Genomic DNA, 19,425 nt, shown 5'->3' with positions numbered 1-19,425 from the left:
ATGTCAAAACGTTGGGCATGCATACATGTCATGCCAGTTTAGTTACTACCAGCAGGAGAGTGGGGTGGGGGAAGAGAAAACCTCTTGTAGTGATAATCACCCATTTTTTCATGGTTTGTGTGTATAAGAACGTCTTCTGTATTTTCCACAGTATGCATCCAATGAAGTGAGCTGTGGCTCACAAAAGCTTATGCTCAAATAAATTGGTTAGTCTCTAAGGTGCAACAAATACTCCTTTTCTTTTTCCTTCTTGATAAACTCTGGTCAATATCACCTCCTCTTTTTCCAACTGTAAGTCGGTTGAACATTGGAGATGACGGTGGTGTTTCTTTGCTTGGCCATGTTTGTATCCATTTTTGGAATTATATTTCAGGTTATAGATTTCTGGGGTGGTTTGTTTTTTTTTTCACATGGATGTCCAAGCAGCTAAAAAGCCTGGATTTATAAACTAGCTTTTCTGTTGTCTCTCTAATTTAATAAATACCAATACTACTGTAATGTGGAACTAAAACTATGAATGAATACATTATCTGCCTTGAAAATATCTCCTATCAAGAGATCCTGCCTATTGGTTTTAATTTATTTATAGTAAAATATTTTATATTTAATAGAGCCTGGGGGTTTTATTATATTTCTTGATCATTTGTAGAATGGTGTGTAAGAATGTATCCTTCTGAAGATAGGAAATAGAAGGAAGGGAAATTGGTGAAGAGATTTCAGATTCAATTGCTGCTTTAAAAAAACATAGTTCTAGAAAATTTTATAACATTTAATATCAAATTAAAACAACCAAAATGTTAATGCAGAGTTGCAATGTTTAGCACTGAACTCCTTTTCATTTTTACTCAAAAGAGCTCATTTGAGAAATGATCTACACAATGAAATACAGTATGTGAAAATTCTTTACATTTTTCTGCCACCAAATTAGTGCAATTAACGGGCAAAGGCATGTATTACTATACGAAATCAAGTACAATCTACTAGTTGGACTTGACTTAAATTCATGTTGTTATATTCCAAATCGCATTTTGTTAGCGTTTGCTGAGTCTACACTACAGTATATATTACTTCCCATTTTTTTCTGTTTAAGATTAGTCTCCATCTGCAAGCTTTGGTGAACAGCAGAAAAGAGCTCTCTGTAAGACACATTTTGAAGGCAGGCTACATTTTGATTTCTAGTTGTGTGTATTAGAAGTAATAAAATATCTTTTTGACTGTGTTAAAGAAAATATCTCCTACTTGAAAATAATATTCATAATGCCACAGACATCTCATTTAATATATTAGAATTTGATTTGACATCTTGATGTTATTGTCTCTGGTTATTGTCCATAGTTGTGTCATTCCCTTTGCCTGAAGCTATACAGAGTTACTTCTAAGATTCCTGGTCTCGGATTCTTAACATTGCCATAAGAGTATTTTTTTATGTAAAGGAGGCAGAGAAGAGAAGAAGAGGGCAAAGTGGAGAAGAAAACTCATTACCCTCACAAGTATATCTAGTTAATTTTTCCCCCATTTAAATGTCTTAATTGACCCTTCTCTTTCTGCAGAACAAAAATGTCTATAAACCATACAATATCTTGACTGCTAGAATTTATCACCTGCTGAATGGTGGTGTTAATGCACTACAACTAAATATAAATGTATTTTTGTCAGTCAGGCCCGCTGACAATCTCTTAACTGTAACTTTAATGATTATTTTCATTTTAATGTTTTTGCAGTGAAGCTGGTAAGTTACTGGCATGGATATTAAATGTTTTGAAGATACATAGTTGATGGAATGTTTCTGACATTTGAAAAATAAACAGATTTTTATGATGCATAACATTTTAATTACATCTGAATTGCTACTTAAAGGTTTCCTCAGAAAGGCAAATGACTCTTGCCTTAGTCTCCAGAAGAAGTATTCAGCAAAGTTGTTGCTCTACTTTTAAAGGTCCAGAAACATATAACACTTGAATGTGTGAAACTAGCCTTCAAACTTGGTAACAAATGTCTGTAAGAAATGATGTGAGAATAATTACTTACACACACAGAGTTTTCTGTAACCTAATTTTTGCAGATTGATGATTTCTTATTACAATGAATTTCAGTAATATACAGTCTGATTAAACAGGCCTTTGTGGGGGGGTGTGTGTGTGTGTGTGATGGAAGTAAATTTTTTCTAGTTTAGAATTATCCCTGGAAATCTTCAGCTTGTTGAGATACAGAAAGCCATAGTTACTGAGTTCTGTTCACAGCAGAGATTCCAGGGTTGTTGTTGTGCTGCTCTATGGAAAAGGTAGGCTATTCGTGCATGTATGCAACCACATTCTCCATTCAACTGCCGTTAAACAGTGTTGCCTTAGTAGTCATGCTACTGTTTTGAAGTTTTGCTTGTCTCTTGATGAAGAATAAGTGGCAAAGAAAATATGTTCAGAAATACATCTTGTTGACATTAACTGACTTGCTGTGGGGATGGAACTAGCTTGTTTGGGTTAACCTGTTGTGAGAGGCAGGTCATATTGGAGGCCATGGCTAGTTGGTTCAAATGTTGCCAAAGTGCCCTCAACATGCAGCATATGTACATGGCATCTTTCCTCCCTTCCCTCCTATATATGTAGTAGCACCTTTCCTTCTCACGTGCTTGTATATAGGATGACCCTTTTTTATTTTTTTTCAAAAAGAAAAGGAGTACTTGTGGCACCTTAGAGACTAACCAATTTATTTGAGCATGAGCTTTCGTGAGCTACAGCTCACTTCTGTGGCACCTTAGAGACTAACCAATTTATTTGAGCATGAGCTTTCGTGAGCTACAGCTCACTTCTGTGGCACCTTAGAGACTAACCAATTTATTTGAGCATGAGCTTTCGTGAGCTACAGCTCACTTCATCCGATGAAGTGAGCTGTGGCTCACGAAAGCTCATGCTCAAATAAATGTGTTAGTCTCTAAGGTGCCACAAGTCCTCCTTTTCTTTTTGCAAATACAGACTAACACGGCTGTTACTCTGAAACCTTTTATTTTTTTGTTATTTACACATAATGTGTAATATACTCTTTGAAACTTGGTAGTGGATTTTGGGGCATCAGTGGAAAATTTTGGATCTACATGAACCGGATAGGGTGATAGCTTTGCAAGCAATATCAGCCTTATCTTTGTATTTGTGTACTGAATTGTAGTTAAGTTCTGCAGCATTAATGAAGTTGAGGATAGTTGTTTTGCTCTTTCTACGGTGATCAGGACACACAGGAAATTATACAGACACAACAAATAGATTCAGAGCAGCAGACTACAACTTTCTTAAACAGAATGGCCCATTACCACTTCCTTGAATTACCAGGCAGTTATTTGGATCCAGTATGGGGAACATCAGTTAGCTGAATAAGAGTGAAAGGAAGGTTGACCCTCCGCCTAATCCCCATATAGTCCTCAAACAGATTTAGCACTGGAGATGGTATCCCAAACACTGTCGCTTTGTGCAGGGGATGAGAATGAAGACAAGAGTAGTTTAATCTATGTGAGACCTCAAGACTACCCGCTACACTAAAACCAATCCCAGTTGGTGCCTGTAGTCTCTTTGGTCCCATGCTCTTATTTATCCCAGGAGTGGGCACTTATTACTATTTAGTCTGCACTGGTCACCAGCGGCAAGTTGTAACAAAATGTCTTTAAAACTATTTTCCTGTTAATCTACTGCTAACTAACTGGTCAGGCCTCCAAGCTGCTGTGGGGAAGATTGAAAATTAACCCTACTAGATATGTACTAATCTTGTCTAGTTGAAAAATCCCTTTTTAGGCCTAAAAAGGTGATTTTGGCTAGGCCCGCAGCTTACCTTGAGAACTGGCCAGGCAACTACAGAACATCTGGACAAATTGGAGAGGAGCAGAGGAGGAGAGCAGCAAAACTGATAAAAGCTTTAGAAAACCTGACCTATGAGGAAAGATTTAAAAAAATAGGGCATGTTTAATCTTGAGAAAAGAAGACGAGGGAGGGGAGGAGTGGGGAGACGGACATAAGTTTTCAAATATGTTAAAAAGATGTTCGAAAGAGCCTGGTGATCACTTGTTCTCCATGTGCACTGAAGGTAGGGCGAGAAGTAATGGGCTTAATCTACAGTAATTGTGATTTAGTTTAGATATTTAAGAAAAACTTTGTAATCATAAGCATAATTACATACTGGAATAGGTTACCAAGGAAGGCTGTGAAATCCCCATCAATGGAGGATTTTAAGAATAGGTTAGACAAACACCTGTCAGGGATGGTCTAGGTATTGTGACAGGGTCGGACCAAATGGCTATAGGAGAGTAATAGAAGGCAGATATATTAGCCCCAGGCTAAGTAGGTCCCTTTTCCCTGGGTAAGGTAACAGGGAAGGTTCCAGAACAATCAGGAACCTTCTGGAGACAATTAAGACAGGCTGATTAGAACACCTGCAGCCAATCAAGAAGCTGCTAGAATCAATTAAGGCAGGCTAATCAGGGCACCTGGGTCTTAAAAAGGAGCTCACTTCAGTTTGTGGTGTGCGTGTGAGGAGCTGGGAGCAAGAGGCACTAGGAGCTGAGAGTGAGAACGCGGACTGTTGGAGGACTGAGGAGTACAAGCATTATCAGACACCAGGAGGAAGGTCCTATGGTGAGGATAAAGAAGGTGTTGGGAGGAGGCCATGGGGAAGTAGCCCAGGGAGTTGTAGCTGTCGCACAGCTGTTCCAGGAGGCGCTCTAGACAGCTGCATTCCACAGAGCCCTGGGCTGGAACCCGGAGTAGAAGGAGGGCCCGGGTTCCCCCCAAATCCTCCCAACTCCTGGTCAGACACAAGAGGAGTTGACCTGGACTGTGAATTCAGAAAAATCGGCCAAGCTAAGGGCTGCCGTGAAGCTCCAAGGCGAGCAAATTCGTCAATAAGTGCAAGGCCCACCAAGGTAGAGCAGGAACTTTGTCACAGTATACTTGGTCCTGCCTCAGCAAGGGTGGATGGATTAGATGACTTCTCAAGTTCCCTTTGAGACTTACATTTTTATGATTCTGTGATCTAAGAATTGAACAAGTATGCACATTCTGTGCAAGAATTGGCAAGATGTTACATTCCTTTCAGTGATAGAAAAAGTTTTCTGCTGTTTTATCTCAAGCAGAATTATGGATATGGTTGAGGCAATGCTAAGGGGAAAGCAGAGGTTGGATTTTGACCTGGAAGATCATGTGTCAACCAGATTTTCACCCTAATAATAATAATTGAAGAGAGCATTGAATTGCAAAAACCACTCATCATAAACTTCATAGATTTGAGAAAGCATTTGAAAGTCTCCATTTTGATACTGGATCATCTTGAAGTGTTATGGTATACAAACAAAAATTATCGTCATCAAGGCTTTATGTCAAGGTGAAGCATGCACCGTTAAAATAAAGGCAGACTGGTTCAGTATAGACACTGGTGTCAAACAAGGATGCATTATTTCACCTCTGCTGTTTGGCATTGTAGATTTTACAGAAAACCTAATCGATCACTCAACCAACATTTAAGTAAAGACCAAAAAAGACTGTCCAGCATTGTAAAAAGGATGGGGCTAATAATCAGTTATGAAAAAAAATCTAATGACAACCCCACCAACTCTGAACTCAAGCATTGCTTTAGAAGGCAAAGGAATACAAGAAGTGACTCAGTTCATGTACCATGGCAGTGACATGCAAGCCAAGGGGACGTTCAGTGGGAAATAATGTCACAATTGGCAAGGGAGCAGCTACATTTATCACCTTTAAAGGTACAGACAGTCATATAAATGCCTTCAAAATCAAATGCTTTAAAAAATAATAGGTATTAAATGGAATGAATTATAAAAATTCCGAGATCTGACAGACAATTCATCAACTCCTTACCTTTTAATTTATCCGGAAAAGAAGATGAAAATATTTGGGTCATGTTAAGGATGAAGACAGAGCATCTGTCATGGCAGGAATGCCATTGGACAGTGGGAGAAACTTGCAAAAGGAGCCAACTTATGGGAGATAGCAGCATAGAGAAATGAAAAGAGCAGGCCAGGATAGACAGGGATAATGGAGAGTTGTTCATGCCCTAAGCAACATCTGACAGCATGGGGAGGATTCAGATTAAGATACATGTAACTGGGAATTCATTGAGATGAACCTCTGCATATTCACACTTCCTGCCCATCTTCCTCATTTCTTCAGAGGCTAGAAATTCCTAAATTAATTGAAGAAACTAAAAGGTTCCCCACCTGGCTAAGGGCAGGTGGAGGGTCCTCAAATCCACGTGGGCTCTCCCCTTCTGGGCTCAGGCAGGGGGAAGGGAGTTGCCTCGGAGCCTCAGCCTGGTCCTCAGTGTAGATAATTTTTGCAGATTGTGGATTGGATGTGGATACACATTTGTGTATCCGCGCAGGGCTCTAAAAATAATACCGAAAGTCCTTGTACAAAATATGCCTTGTAAGTTAACTCAAAGCTTGTCTCTTTCATCGACATAAGTTGGTCCAATAAAAGATACTGCCTCATCCACCTTGTCTGTTTCAAGATTTCATACTGTCATTCGAACATAGGAATTTTATATTTGTATTCATTTATATTAGAAATTGGTCTGAGCTACTTTAAGGGTTGGGATTTTTGTTTGATGTTTGATCCAGATTTGGATTCTCACATGTACATATTACACTCAAAAGTTGAGAAGTGTTTGGGGTTGTGGTTTGTGCTCATATCTACTTTTATAGGCTTTGAAAAAGGCTTTAGGAGAAGTAATCCTTAGCTAGCATATTTTATTGCTTGGGATTTTAAAACGTACCTGTCTTGAATATGATGAAAACCATGTCTCGTGATAAAAATTGCAAGGAAGATGGATGCTGTTAGGGGGCTTATTCCTTCACCCACTTACTTCCCTGGTCCTTCTCGCATGAACAGAGAGCAACAATACCCGAAGTCCAAAGTTGCAAACAATTTGATGTTTATTGGGGTGAACTTACAGAAAGCATGATTCCAGTTTCCTTCCTTAGTGTCCCCCTTCCCAGCTCCGACACCACAGAGCCTTACACCTGTGTCCCTGTTCCCATTCCTGCCCTTAGCCAAACATGATTCCAATTTCACCCACCCACCCACACACTTCCTGATTGACTGCAGACTATATAGTAAAACGTGAGTTCTGCTTAGCTATACCTTAACCAATCATTTTACTGAAATTTAACTAACCAATCCTAACATATTGTAACATGATTATTTAACCAATTATATCCCACCACCTTAATTAGTTTACACCCAGCAAAATTAATTATACATCAGACAGAAACAATCACAGAACCAGAAAGAGATTATACAGACAAACAATAGCAAAGTGGGAACTATAATGACAAAACAATACAGAAATGAGGATTTCACACCCCAGCTATTGATAAGTGAGTTCTTGCCAGACAGGATGCTATCAAACTAAATTTCCTTTTATATTTTCTAGGCACTTCCCTTTCTCTGGAGGCAATGGGCATTATCAGGACAGGATTGTATTCCTAACAGCCCAATAGCACCTTATTTCAATGTGACTAGTTTGGAATGTGAGGATGTGACCGGTCGCTTCCCAGCTTATGGCTGCCTCTGTTGCTCAGCCAAAGGCCTTAGCCTAAGAACAGGGCCTCAGACTGTCACAGTAAGAGAAGGACCTTACACTGGCAGACAGTGATTTTGATTCTTTCTTTTATACCTCTAGAACTAGCCAAGTGATAAGAACACCTAAATTCTTAGAGTATAGGCATTTACAGACAGGCCTGAATATCTATATCCTAACACTCCACTCCTTTTTTTTTCTTTTTCTTTTGGGATCCTCCTGCCCAGGTATTCCTGGAAAAGCATAGGACATATGGCGATACATTTCCTGATAGGGCTGGGCATGAAGGTGGAAGGTGTCAATATTCCATTTGTCCCACTGCCCCTTGTGTTGTATAGTGCGCTGCACCTTCTCTCATACGGGCATGCCACACCTATTCCAATTAGTGTTCCAGACTTCTCATTATAGTGGGCCCGAGAAGGTTGGGTCCGGGTTGTCAAGCACATTGTAGGGTAAAGGCCTATACTCTAAGAATCTTACTGGGACAGTAAGAGAAGGACCTTACACTGGCAGACAGTGATTTTGATTCTTTCTTTTATACCTCTAGCTAGCCAAGTGATAAGAACACCTAAATTCTTAGAGTATAGGCCTTTACAGACAGGCCTGAATATCTATATCCTAACAGATGCTTTCCCTTTTTCACATACTCTAAATTTAAAGATTATTTCTGTGTCTTTTTAATGAAGTGTTCTTTTAATGAAGACCTCTGAAATATATTTTATACTTATCTTTAGGTGCATATAGACAGTATTGCCCTTTAAATCATCATAGCATTTAACAAAAAACAGCTCTATGGATTTAGGAGAGTCTGCATTTTTGGAAGAAGATGTTATACAACTGCAGCCGTTTAAAAATAAATTGCACAAATATTTTATTTCTAGTTTCCTGTTCAGTATAGCCCCTGTAGGAAAAGTTTGCAGAGCATACAAAAGAGAGAGGCAGCATCAAAGCGTAAGGAGAGGCTGTTTGTGCTGTGTGTGTGTGTGTGTGTGTACAGCACCTAATACCACAGAGTCTTGGTCCTTGACTGGGGCTTCTAAGTGCAACCACAATACAAATACTTGATAATACTTCAGTCTCATATCTTGTAATATAGCTTACATGAGATGACATTTGTACATGTCTGTGTTCATCAGACTGGTTGTTTTGCACATTACTTGCTTAAACCAAGAATTTGGTTCAGTAAAAATGTGTATGTAGCACAGAACACAAAATTTTGCCCAAGGTTCACTGCTGCAGACAGAGCCATATGGAGTTTCCCTCTGTTCCCAGACAGGATTGCATGCATTACGTCTGTTCTACACTCAAATACTGAGCCTACTCTCCTGACAAAATACCACACTTGTAAAATTTGATAATTTCATACCCCTTTATAACCCTTTCACGCTTACACAGAGAATACCATCTAAGCCTATATGTTCCTCTACCCATCATTGGATCCACAGACTGCTTTGTTTCCACCTCACTACTGAAAATGACCTGGCAAGAAGACCCCAGTGCCCTGCTACTGACACAACCTACACAATTCTGTATTGAAATCATGCAGACTGGAAGCTCCAGGTACACATATACCTCTTTCCTTTGATCACACATGTGGGGGGACTCAGACCCAGATCTCTTCATATTGCAGTCACAGCTCTATGACACTTCTCAAACTCATTCCTGGATGTCTTCATATCACAAACACACCTTTATCAACCTGTCTCCACCATTCGGTACAGCTACACCTAACACTGAAAGTAACTGGAGTGCATGTAGATCAATGATTCTCAACCAGGGGTATGTGTACTCCTGCGGGTACGCAGAAGTCTTCCAGGGGGTACATCAACTCATCTAGATATTTGCCTAGTTTAACCACAGGCTACAAAAAAGCACTAGCAAAGTCACTACAAACTAAAATTTCATACAGACAAATGACTTGTTTATACTGCTCTATATACTATACACTGAAATGTAAGTACAATATTTATATTCCAATTGACTTATTTTATAATTGTATGGTAAAAATAAGAAAGTAAGCAAGTTTTCAGTAACAGTGTGCTGTGACACTTCTGCATTTTTATGTCTGATTTTGTAAGCAAGTGAGGTGAAATTGGGGGTACGCAAGACAAATCAGACTCCTGAAAGGGATACAGTAGTCTGGAAAGGTTGAGAGCCAGTGATGTAGATAATTCCCAGTGGCTCTTGCCACCTCCAGGGGGGTAGAATTTAAGGTTGTGTGGGTGTATGCTTTAACTTTTTATTTCCTGGTTTTCAGAAGTTTTGTTTTGCTGAACTTGACATTTTGGAAGGGCATGAGCTATCACTGGACAACTTAACTCTGGATTAACAAAGCTTTTGCATTTCATTACTATAGTGGTTTAACTGTACTAGTATTATTATGCCAGTAAAATTCATCATATAGATACACCCTAAATCTTTCCTGCCCCATTCTCCTTCCCTTAGCACAGCATCTCCCACGGAGGATGATAGAAGTAGATTTTTTCCTAAGTTTGCTGAAAAATGTACACATACAGCTGGCAGTGTTCAGAAGTCACATGTACTCACTGCCTTCCTACTGTTTACTAATCTGTACCAATCGTGAGCGTTTTGAGAATATGAACTACAGTCACGTTAAGAAAAGTAATTACAGCATTCATATAGAATTGAATATACTGAAGATTCTGTAAATTTAAACTTGGTTTGAAAATTTGGAGCTGACATCACAGCATTTGTTGTCAAAAAATAGGTGGAACAACACTCTCTCGCCAGCTGACAGATATTGCCTGAGCGAGTGTTAAGGCTAATTCCCCACTCTGGCACTTCGAGTGCAGAAGGTGTAGGCCCACAAGGATTCTAAAAATTAATACTGGCCACTCCAGGCTTGTATTAAACTCCCAAGGTTACAGCTTTTCTCTGACCTTGGATTGGTAGATGCTGCCACCACCCAAGTGCAGAACTCCTTTGAGAGCCCAGGAAGGCGACTTGGGAATTCCTTTCTGTGGGGTACCCTCAGGGAAGAGCTGAGGGCGGGGGGGAAGGAAATCAGCTGTTGCCACCAGCTAATTAAACAACATGTGCACAAACCTCTTAAGACACAAAAATTCAATACTGTTCTTAAAAAAGGTACATTTTATTAATATAAAAAAAAGAAAGAAAATACATCTGGGAACTCAGGCTATTGCTAGATTTTAAAAGAGCAACTACAAGAATTAAGCACCAAGAATAGCTTTCTTGAGGTTCAGCTTAAAGGTTACAAGCAAAATAAAAGCACCTGGGGCTAGCACAGAGGAGTCCGCAAGCCATAAAGAAATAGAGAGATAAACCTAATCACATCTTCCTAAACATTTCCTGATCTACTTACATATCTGGGGTTTTAAATGAGTAGTTCTAGGTATGATACTGAGGATTTTTCATACCTGGCCCCAAGCTTTTTACAGCATCACTGCTGCCCTGTCTCCTTCTCCCCAGGAGAACAACAGACAGACAAAAGGGGAGTCTTTTTTTTCAATTTTAAAAAATTCTAGCCTTCCCATTGGCTCTTTTGGCCAGGTGCCCACTCACTTTCTTTTACCTATGCATAGCAGTGAAACTTTTTAACCCTTTACAGGTAGAGCAATTAGAGAACAGCTACTAACAGGGATTTTATAGCGACTGGCTAGCTGGGTGCCCATAAAAGGGAGCTACCCCCCTCCCTTCATTTATCACAGAGAGATTCTATTGAAATTTGCTTTTCTGCACTGGGATGTATCTATATAGGCATCTCAAAAACTATAATTTTTAAGAACAAAATTATCAGACTTTAGTATTGGCAGAAATTGGTCTGTCTTGGTAATAACAAAGTGTATATGTAGTCTTTAGGTTTTTTCACTGTAAGGTATTTTCTCTATCCCTGGAATCGTTGTGGCTCTTTCTTCACCCTCTCCAGTTTTTGAACAATCTTTTTAAAATGCAGACACCAGAACAGGACATGGTATTCCAGTATTTCTCGCCAATGCTGTATACAGAGGTAAATCACCTCCTACTCCTGCTTTCTATTCATTTTATATATCCGAGGATCGCACTGGGAGCTGTTGTTTAATTACTTGTCCACTCTGACCCCTAAATCCTTCTCGGCTTCACTACTTCTTAGGAAACAGTCCCTCATTTTGTAGGTATGTTTCTAGATGTATAACTTTGAACTTGACTGTATTAAAACATTTTGTTTGGATGTGTTCAGTTTACCAAGTGAATCATATCGCTCTGTGCTACTGCCCTATTCACATAATTATTTATCACTCCGCCACTTTGTTTCATCCACAAATTTTATCAGCAGTGATTTTATATTTACCTACATATCATTGACGAAAATGTTGAATAGTGTCCAGCCTATTACTGATTCCTGTGGACACTGTTCCCTCTAAGCTGTGTGCGCGCACACGATCCTAAACCCTGTGCATATGGCAAAACACTGCACGCACAAAAATTTGCACAGAAGAAATTTTTTCCGCACACGGCCTGTCAAAAATTAGAGGGAACATTGCCATGGAACCCTCCTCAATAATGATTTCCCATTAACAAATATTTTTTTGAGATCTGTCAGTTAGACAGCTCTTAATCCATTTAATTTTTCCTTCATTGATATTATTCAGTATTAATTTTTTTATCAGAATGTCATGTGGTACTTAAGTCAAATGCCTTTCAAAAGTGTCTGTATTGCACCAATGCAGTTACCTTTATCAGCCAAACTTGTAATCCCAAAGAATGAAATCAGGTTTGTTTGACTAGATCTAATTTCCATAAAACCATGTTGTGACTGGCATTAATTGTATTTCTATCCTTTAATTCTTTTTCAGTTGAATAATGTGTCAGTTTTTCCATTATTTTGCCCAGGATTGCTATCAGGCTCACCAGACTGTAGTTACCTGGGTTATCTTGCTTTCCCTTTTTGAATTTTTGCACAACATTAGCGCTTCTTTCATCTTCTGGAATTTCCCCGGTATTCCAAGATTTATTAAAAGTTAACATCAGTGCGCCAAAGATCTCCTCAGTCTTTTTTGGGAGTCTTCAGTGCAAGTTATCTGGGCCAGCTAATTTAAAAACAGTTTATCCTTAGTAGATGTTGTTTAACATCCTCCTCATTACTAGTAGACTGGAAGGAGGAGGCAGTCTACTGCTATTGATAAGGCACTGGAGGTGAAGGAGGAGGTAGAGGCACTGAGATCTATTGATAGAGCACTGGACTGGAACTTGGGAGACTTCGATTCTGTTCACAGGTCTACTCCTGACCAGCTGTGTGACTTCGTGAAAATCACTTCAACTCTCTGTGCCTCTGTTTCCCATTTTACCTTCCTGTGTCTTTTCTATTTCGATTGTGAGCTCTTTGTGGCAGGGATTGTCCCTAAATAGGACAACATGGTCCAGATCTTGTTTGGGGCTTCTAGGTGCTGCTGTAATACAAATAATAATAATGGTGACCTGAGCTGAAGAACTAGTAAAATGATGACCTGACGAGTTCAGAGACAGAAAAATGGGCAGTTGAGAGAAGGAATATTACGCAGCCTGTTTAAAATTAGTGTTTGTTTGGTAATACCTACTTTACAGCAATGCATTATGTGTTGCTAGAAAGGATGGCTTTGTGAAAGTTTCAACTTCCATTTAAGATGTGAGAGGTTAAAATCAGTACATATGCTCTGAGATCTTCAATACGTTCCCTAGCAAAACCAGAGAGGATCAGATTTAGCTTTCCTGATATTTTCCTATAAAACCCAAATTAGTACATGGGACTTCTGTGGTTGGTGAGAAAAATCTTTTTGGCCTTCAAAACCTTCTTTAAGACTCTGCTTTGCCATTGTGAAGCGTACAAAAACAACAGGTAGGCTGCTGGTATGCTAAGACCACAGCCCTCCGTGCTGACCATATTTCTGTTTCCTTTTACTCTCTCCCATCTGTCTGTATCCATCTGTTGATTCTCTTATCTTATATTTAGATTTTAAACTCTTTGGAACAGAGACTGTCTTTTTGTTCTGTGTTGGTACAGCACCTAGCACGCTGGGGTCCTGGTCCATTACTGGAGCTCCTAGCCGTCATGATAATACAAATAAATAATAAAGTGGTACAAACTCAGTTTTTAAAGTATTCTTTCCAAGTCAACTTTAAACATATAAATGTCCCCTGCAGTATTTGCATTTTATTTATTTCAGCATTGTGAATTTGAAAGTGATATTGGAAAAGGTTTAGGTGTTTAAACTTATTGTACTAGAATTATCTCAAGTTGTGTAACTCCTGGAAATAAAATATATGACAAAGCTTAATGTTCCTTCAAGCTTTGGAGCTGTGCTGAACTATACAAGTAGATATGCTTTCATAAAAAGATACAGGGACAGAGTTGGGAAAATGTCTTTAAAAACCTGTCAGGCAACAAGTTATAACCAGCAGTTTATAAACAGTGTTTTAGGTGAGGCTTAACGCCTTTAAAAAGTGTTAGCTGGTCATGCTCAGCCCTAAAGGGGAATCTAGGGTTGACTATGAACCGGTAACACATTTTTAAAGGTATTAAACCCCATCTACACTAGACAATGTAGTAGCTAATACATTTTTAGTTACAACCTATTTTTTTAGTTTAGACCTGGCCTAAGAAAGCAGTTGAGAGTAATTAATGGAAACTTATTTGCTTCCTTGATTAAATTATGGAATGTAATTCCATAGCTTTAGAAATATATGAGCAGCTTTATTTATCTGTTCTTTTAGCTCAACTGTTGGAGTATGCATGTTGGATTGTTAGGAATAAAGTTCTTTTCTATTTAATAAATTGCAGGAAATATGAAGCAGTCACCTACCATTAGACTCAGAATGTTATAAATACACAACCATCTTGTCTGGCTTGGTATTTGATAGAAACTGTGTTCTAGTTCCAAGAATTCTGCAAATAAGTGAAACAATATGAAAATGTTTATTTTTTAAACTTCTGCTTCTCATTGTTTACTGTACAGAAGAACCCACATGACCTTTCTATTACATTCTTATTAATAGTGATTTTTGTCTAGTGTGGAATTTTAGTAAGAAAACATATTTTTACTGTTCTGACTTAATAACTAGACTGATGTTAATCAGCCTCTCATTACTGTCTAGTAAGTTATATGTGTATTGACTTTTAAGGTTTCCTTCTCTGTTGTTTTCACTGATAAATGTTACGCTAAAGTATCTTAGTGTTTTTATGGAAACTGCATGTCATTCATTATTTTAATTCCTTTGAGGCATGCATTTTCCTCAATTTTGATTTTTTTACTTCCTTTCCGGTTTATTTGAAAACATGGAATTTCCATGTCAGCCAGTAGGGCTCAGACATTTTAGCCAGGATTATGACATTTTCTTTGCTAAACAACGTATTTTTGTTGCTAGTGAAATAAGCAGATCTAGAAGGAATAAATTATATTTCTAATCTTAACCCATGCAAAGTTCCTGTTGACATCAGTGGGAATTAAATAAGCATAAGGACTGTGAAATCAGCATTGATAGCTCACTGCTCTCAGTTCACTACACACCTTTGATTATATTCTGAACCTAGCAGACTGTATTTCCTTTGCACTTGCCTGTGCAGCCCTCTTTTCCCCTTCACATTATAATTTAGGTGTAATTTTCATTTATCCGTCATTTATAGTAGCCCCCCTAGTAATGGTTTATTCAAGTTAGACTAATACAATTGGCATGTAAATAACTCTTGTTTTAATATACATTCAAAAAACTGTGTTAAAAGAATATTAAGGTTGTAAACTCAAGCACTGAGAAGTTGGGAAATGCCAGTATTAAGGTTGCAAATTTAATTCAACCCCCTTATGTGTTGTGATAGTCTTTAATTATATGATCATATACTATGTTTTCTGCAGGATCCCTGTCTCATCAGTGTACAGGCTAGACCTTGCTCACAGAATAGGTATTTCTTCTTTGGGTTATGGTCTAAGTTCCCTGGAAGCTGTGCAGCTGCGCAGCAGCCTATTTAGCGCTGCGCAGGCACTCAAGGAACCTGTCCGGGGACCTGCTGAGAGGAGGGGCGCCCCTCCCCTGGCCCCAACTCTGCTGCAGCGTGGCCAGAGTGGCCCAGACCCAGCTGCGGACGGGTTTCCTGGGGCAGTTCTCCCCTGGCCTGGACCTGCTAGGGCCGGGGGAAGGGCGCCTATCCTGCAGCCCCAATCCCAGAGCTGCCGCGGCTGGGAGAGGCACCTCTCCCCTCCCAACCCCAGAGCTGCCACGGCGGGGGGAGAGAGCCGGGGGGAGCCGTAGCCCCTGAGCACGCTCCTGCACCCCAAACCCCTCACCCCCTGCCCCACCCCCAGAGCCCTCACCCCCTGCATCCCAATCTTCTGCCCCAGCCCTGATCCCCTCATCCCCAGCCCAACCCCAGAGCCTGCACCCCCAGCCTGAGTCCTCACACCCCTGCACCCCAACCCTCTGCTCCAGCACTGAGACTCCTCCCATACTCCAAACCACTCGGTCCCAACCCCCACCACATGAATTTTGTTATGTCACACATCACCTCCATATTGGTGCACATAACAAAATTCATTCCGCACATGGGTGGGAAAAATTAGAGGGAACACTGGTTATGATCCCAGTGTGTATTCCACTCTGGGATGTGCACGTGCACATGCTACATGCACCTGAGACCAGAAGACTTTGCTAGCAGCGTCCATTGGTCCACGCCTGCATTCCTCGTCTCCTTGTTCCATTGGTCCACGCCTCTGTCCCTCATCTCCTTGAGATCCGACCTGAGGGCATAAGGGGCAAAGCAGATGGACTGTCTCTCCAGTTGCTCTCTACCACTCATGATCTGAGACAGAACTTCAGTATCCACAGGGTTAGCTAACATTCCTCTTGTTCAACCTTTGTCCTCATCTGTAAATAGCTTTCAGGATCTGTTAGTTTTTATAGTTAGTGTACTTTTAGTAACTGTTAATAGTTAGGATTTGGGGTCCTTCCCTCCCTTCCTCATACAGGGTTCCTAATATGCTGAGGATCCCAGGTTCAAGAATTGTGTATCTTGCCCCAGGGCCTTTCTGGTCACTGATGACCACAACAGGTGCCTCTGTTGCCTCGAGGAAGCTTCTCCTCCCAGTGCAGCATCTGCCGGTCCTTTCCAAGCTGAAACTGTCAAGCCCAGAAGTACAGGTTCCGAAGATTCCTAATAGACTATGCAACGAGGCCACAGTCCGAACCTGGCCAGTCGGGCTCCCCTGTACATTGGCTTGAGGCCTCCGAGAACGTCCCTCTGAGCACAATGGTCTCCAGCTTCAGAGTCGAATGGAGTACAGCTAACAAACAAAGGCAGGAGGAAGGTAAGATCAAATAATCTTACAAGAAATGTCAGAATTCCCCTCCCAAATCATGGTCCTAAAAGAGGACCTCTTCTCTGACATCCTGTAAGTAGGCTGAGACTCCATCCCCCAATATGGGGGGATCAGAAACTCACAAGGAGCACAGTACTGGTTTCCCAGTATCAAAGACCAAGAGCATCCTGAAGCTGGCCCTCAATGAAGGAGTACAGTTGTCTTTGGTACCAGAAAGGGATGGAAGGTGGTGGATGCCTCCTACAGCATCAGTACTGATGCAGCCTGAGGAGGAGCTATCAGTGTCAGAGACTGCGGCAAGACCAACACCACTGACACCATCGAAGGAAAGAAGCCCAGCCCGCTCCCTCACTTCAGGGACATTAACATGTATCGTGTTCTGTACCATGTACAGAATCTCTGATACTGTTGGATCTGACCCTAACCAGGGAGGTCCCCAAAGCCATTCACCAGTACCATCGACCAGCAGGGGCATAATAAGACTCCTGATATCATTGGGACTGCCTATTCGTGTTGAAGCCACCTCAGACGAGTCTGGTGTCCGTGGGAGAGCTTCACCACTCCCCTCTACACAAGGGATCAGCTCAAATAGAGGGTCCTGGATATCATGGGTACCATCCCACTCAGTACAAGTGATATCCTCCCTTATGGGGACTACTACCCTAATTTCCCTGTGACCCCTCACACTGGCCTTATTGGGGTTCTAGGGAAATTAGGGGTCCATACATAAGTCACTCTGAAAACACCAGATCCCATTTGGAATCAAGGCAAACTTCTTCATGGAGGGAAGAACTTCGGCTCCTCCAAGGATAAATGGAGGAGGAAGAGAAACCAGATTAGACAGAAATGCCCGCACCGATAGGATTCTCATCTTTGTCCGCAGACAAGGCAGTTGCACCAGCCTTGCCATCACCACCTGATAACTACAGGCAGTTGCAGGACCTCCTGATGAGGATTGCAGATACACGCCAGATCCCCATGGAACAAGTACAGGACAGGACCCATCCGCACGAGCTACTGGACATTCTTCAGAGTGCTGGTCCTTAAGGTGGCACTACCAAGGACTGGCCAAGACAATCTGGCATACTACAGCTACCTGTCATACTACAGCTACCTGTGCTCCCACTCCAAAGACAATGGAGGAGAAATACTTCATACCAGCTCCGAGAGCAGAATAATTACTCGACCACCCCAGTTCTAACTTGCTATTGGTGCAGGCTGTAGCTAAAAGAAACAGACACCAAACTAAATCTACACCCTCTGAGAAAGAGGTGAAATGTTTAGATCTTTGGAAGAAAACTTTACTTTGACATGATTACAGTGCTGCAAAGCAAATTGCCAAGTGTTAATGTTGAAATTTATATAATAAATTCTAATAAATTCTTGGAGTTTACCAACAAACTCTCGCAAGAGGATAGGTTACAGTCCCTGTCAGTTATTGATGAAGGTAAATTGTTGGCTAGATCAGACCCCAAACCTCAGTAGATATAACAGATGCAGTCTCCTACTAAATGGTGACTTTTGTAATCATGCATTAGGCATTGTGGCACCAGTTGTCCAGATTTCCCCAGGAGGTTCAATCCACCATAGAGCTTCTGAGAGAAATAATCTGTTCGTCAAAAAGAGAGATGAGTCACTACTTTCCCTGAAAGACTCAAGAACAACCCTCTGTTCACTGGGTATCTCCCACCTCTCTGTTCTCCTACCAGGGTCTGGGTTATTGTCTCCTGGTGGGAGAACAGAGAGGTGGCTTGCTTTGGGGTTCAAAAGACTGATCACAGACAGTGATCCTGCTAGGGTGGGATGATCACGTAGCACAGGGTGCCTGGATCACCAAGAATTCCAGTTACACATAAATCTTCTGGAGCTGTGTTCAGTCAGGAGTGCAGAAACTAGGGATGATAAGCACCCCCTGGCTTGAAGTGGTTTCCATTATATACAGGGTTTACAGTTTTGTTCAATGGCTTTCAGCATCCCCCCTACAAAAATTGTTCAAATGCCACTGTGGTGCAGTACACGAAGCCTGCAAGCAGTTCCTACCATTTATTCAACCCTTACATGTCCAAGTCACGTTGAACAACGTTACTACATTAACAAACGGGAGCAAGGTCCACCCCTCTTTGCAAAGAAGTGATTAGTCTCTAGAACTGGTGTATATAACACTAGACCAGCCTCTTGGCAGCGCACCTCCTAGGGGTACACAGTACATTAGCAGACAGCCTCAGCAGACATTTTTCCAGAGACCACAAATAGTAATTACATGATTCCGTGGGATGGAGCATCCTTCAACAGTGTTGATAGCCAGTGTTGCTATCTTTGTATGTCAAGAGAACAAGAAATATCCCATCTATTGCTCCAGAACAGCTCAAGGCTATGAATCCAGAGGGTTTTGGACAGCTGATGTGAGTTTTTAATCATCCCTCTCTTACCCCATGTTCTGAAGAAGATTAAACAAGGGAACATTGGTGATCCTGATTGCTCCCAAGTAGCCCAGGTAGTTCTTGTTTCTGAATATTCTCCAGGTGTCTGTGCACCCATGCATCTGGAT

At 40.9% G+C, this 19,425-nt stretch overlaps 1 protein-coding gene across 3 annotated transcripts in view; it reads left to right on the top strand.

The window, feature by feature from the left end:
• SBF2 (SET binding factor 2) overlaps positions 1-19,425 on the top strand; it is a 555,773-nt gene that overhangs the window by 218,415 nt on the left and 317,933 nt on the right. The window lies entirely within an intron of this gene.

This window comes from Chelonia mydas, chromosome 6 (assembly GCF_015237465.2).
Source record: "Chelonia mydas isolate rCheMyd1 chromosome 6, rCheMyd1.pri.v2, whole genome shotgun sequence".
NCBI classification, from domain to species: Eukaryota; Metazoa; Chordata; order Testudines; family Cheloniidae; genus Chelonia; species Chelonia mydas.
This window is presented reverse-complemented; position numbering and strand designations above follow the sequence as displayed.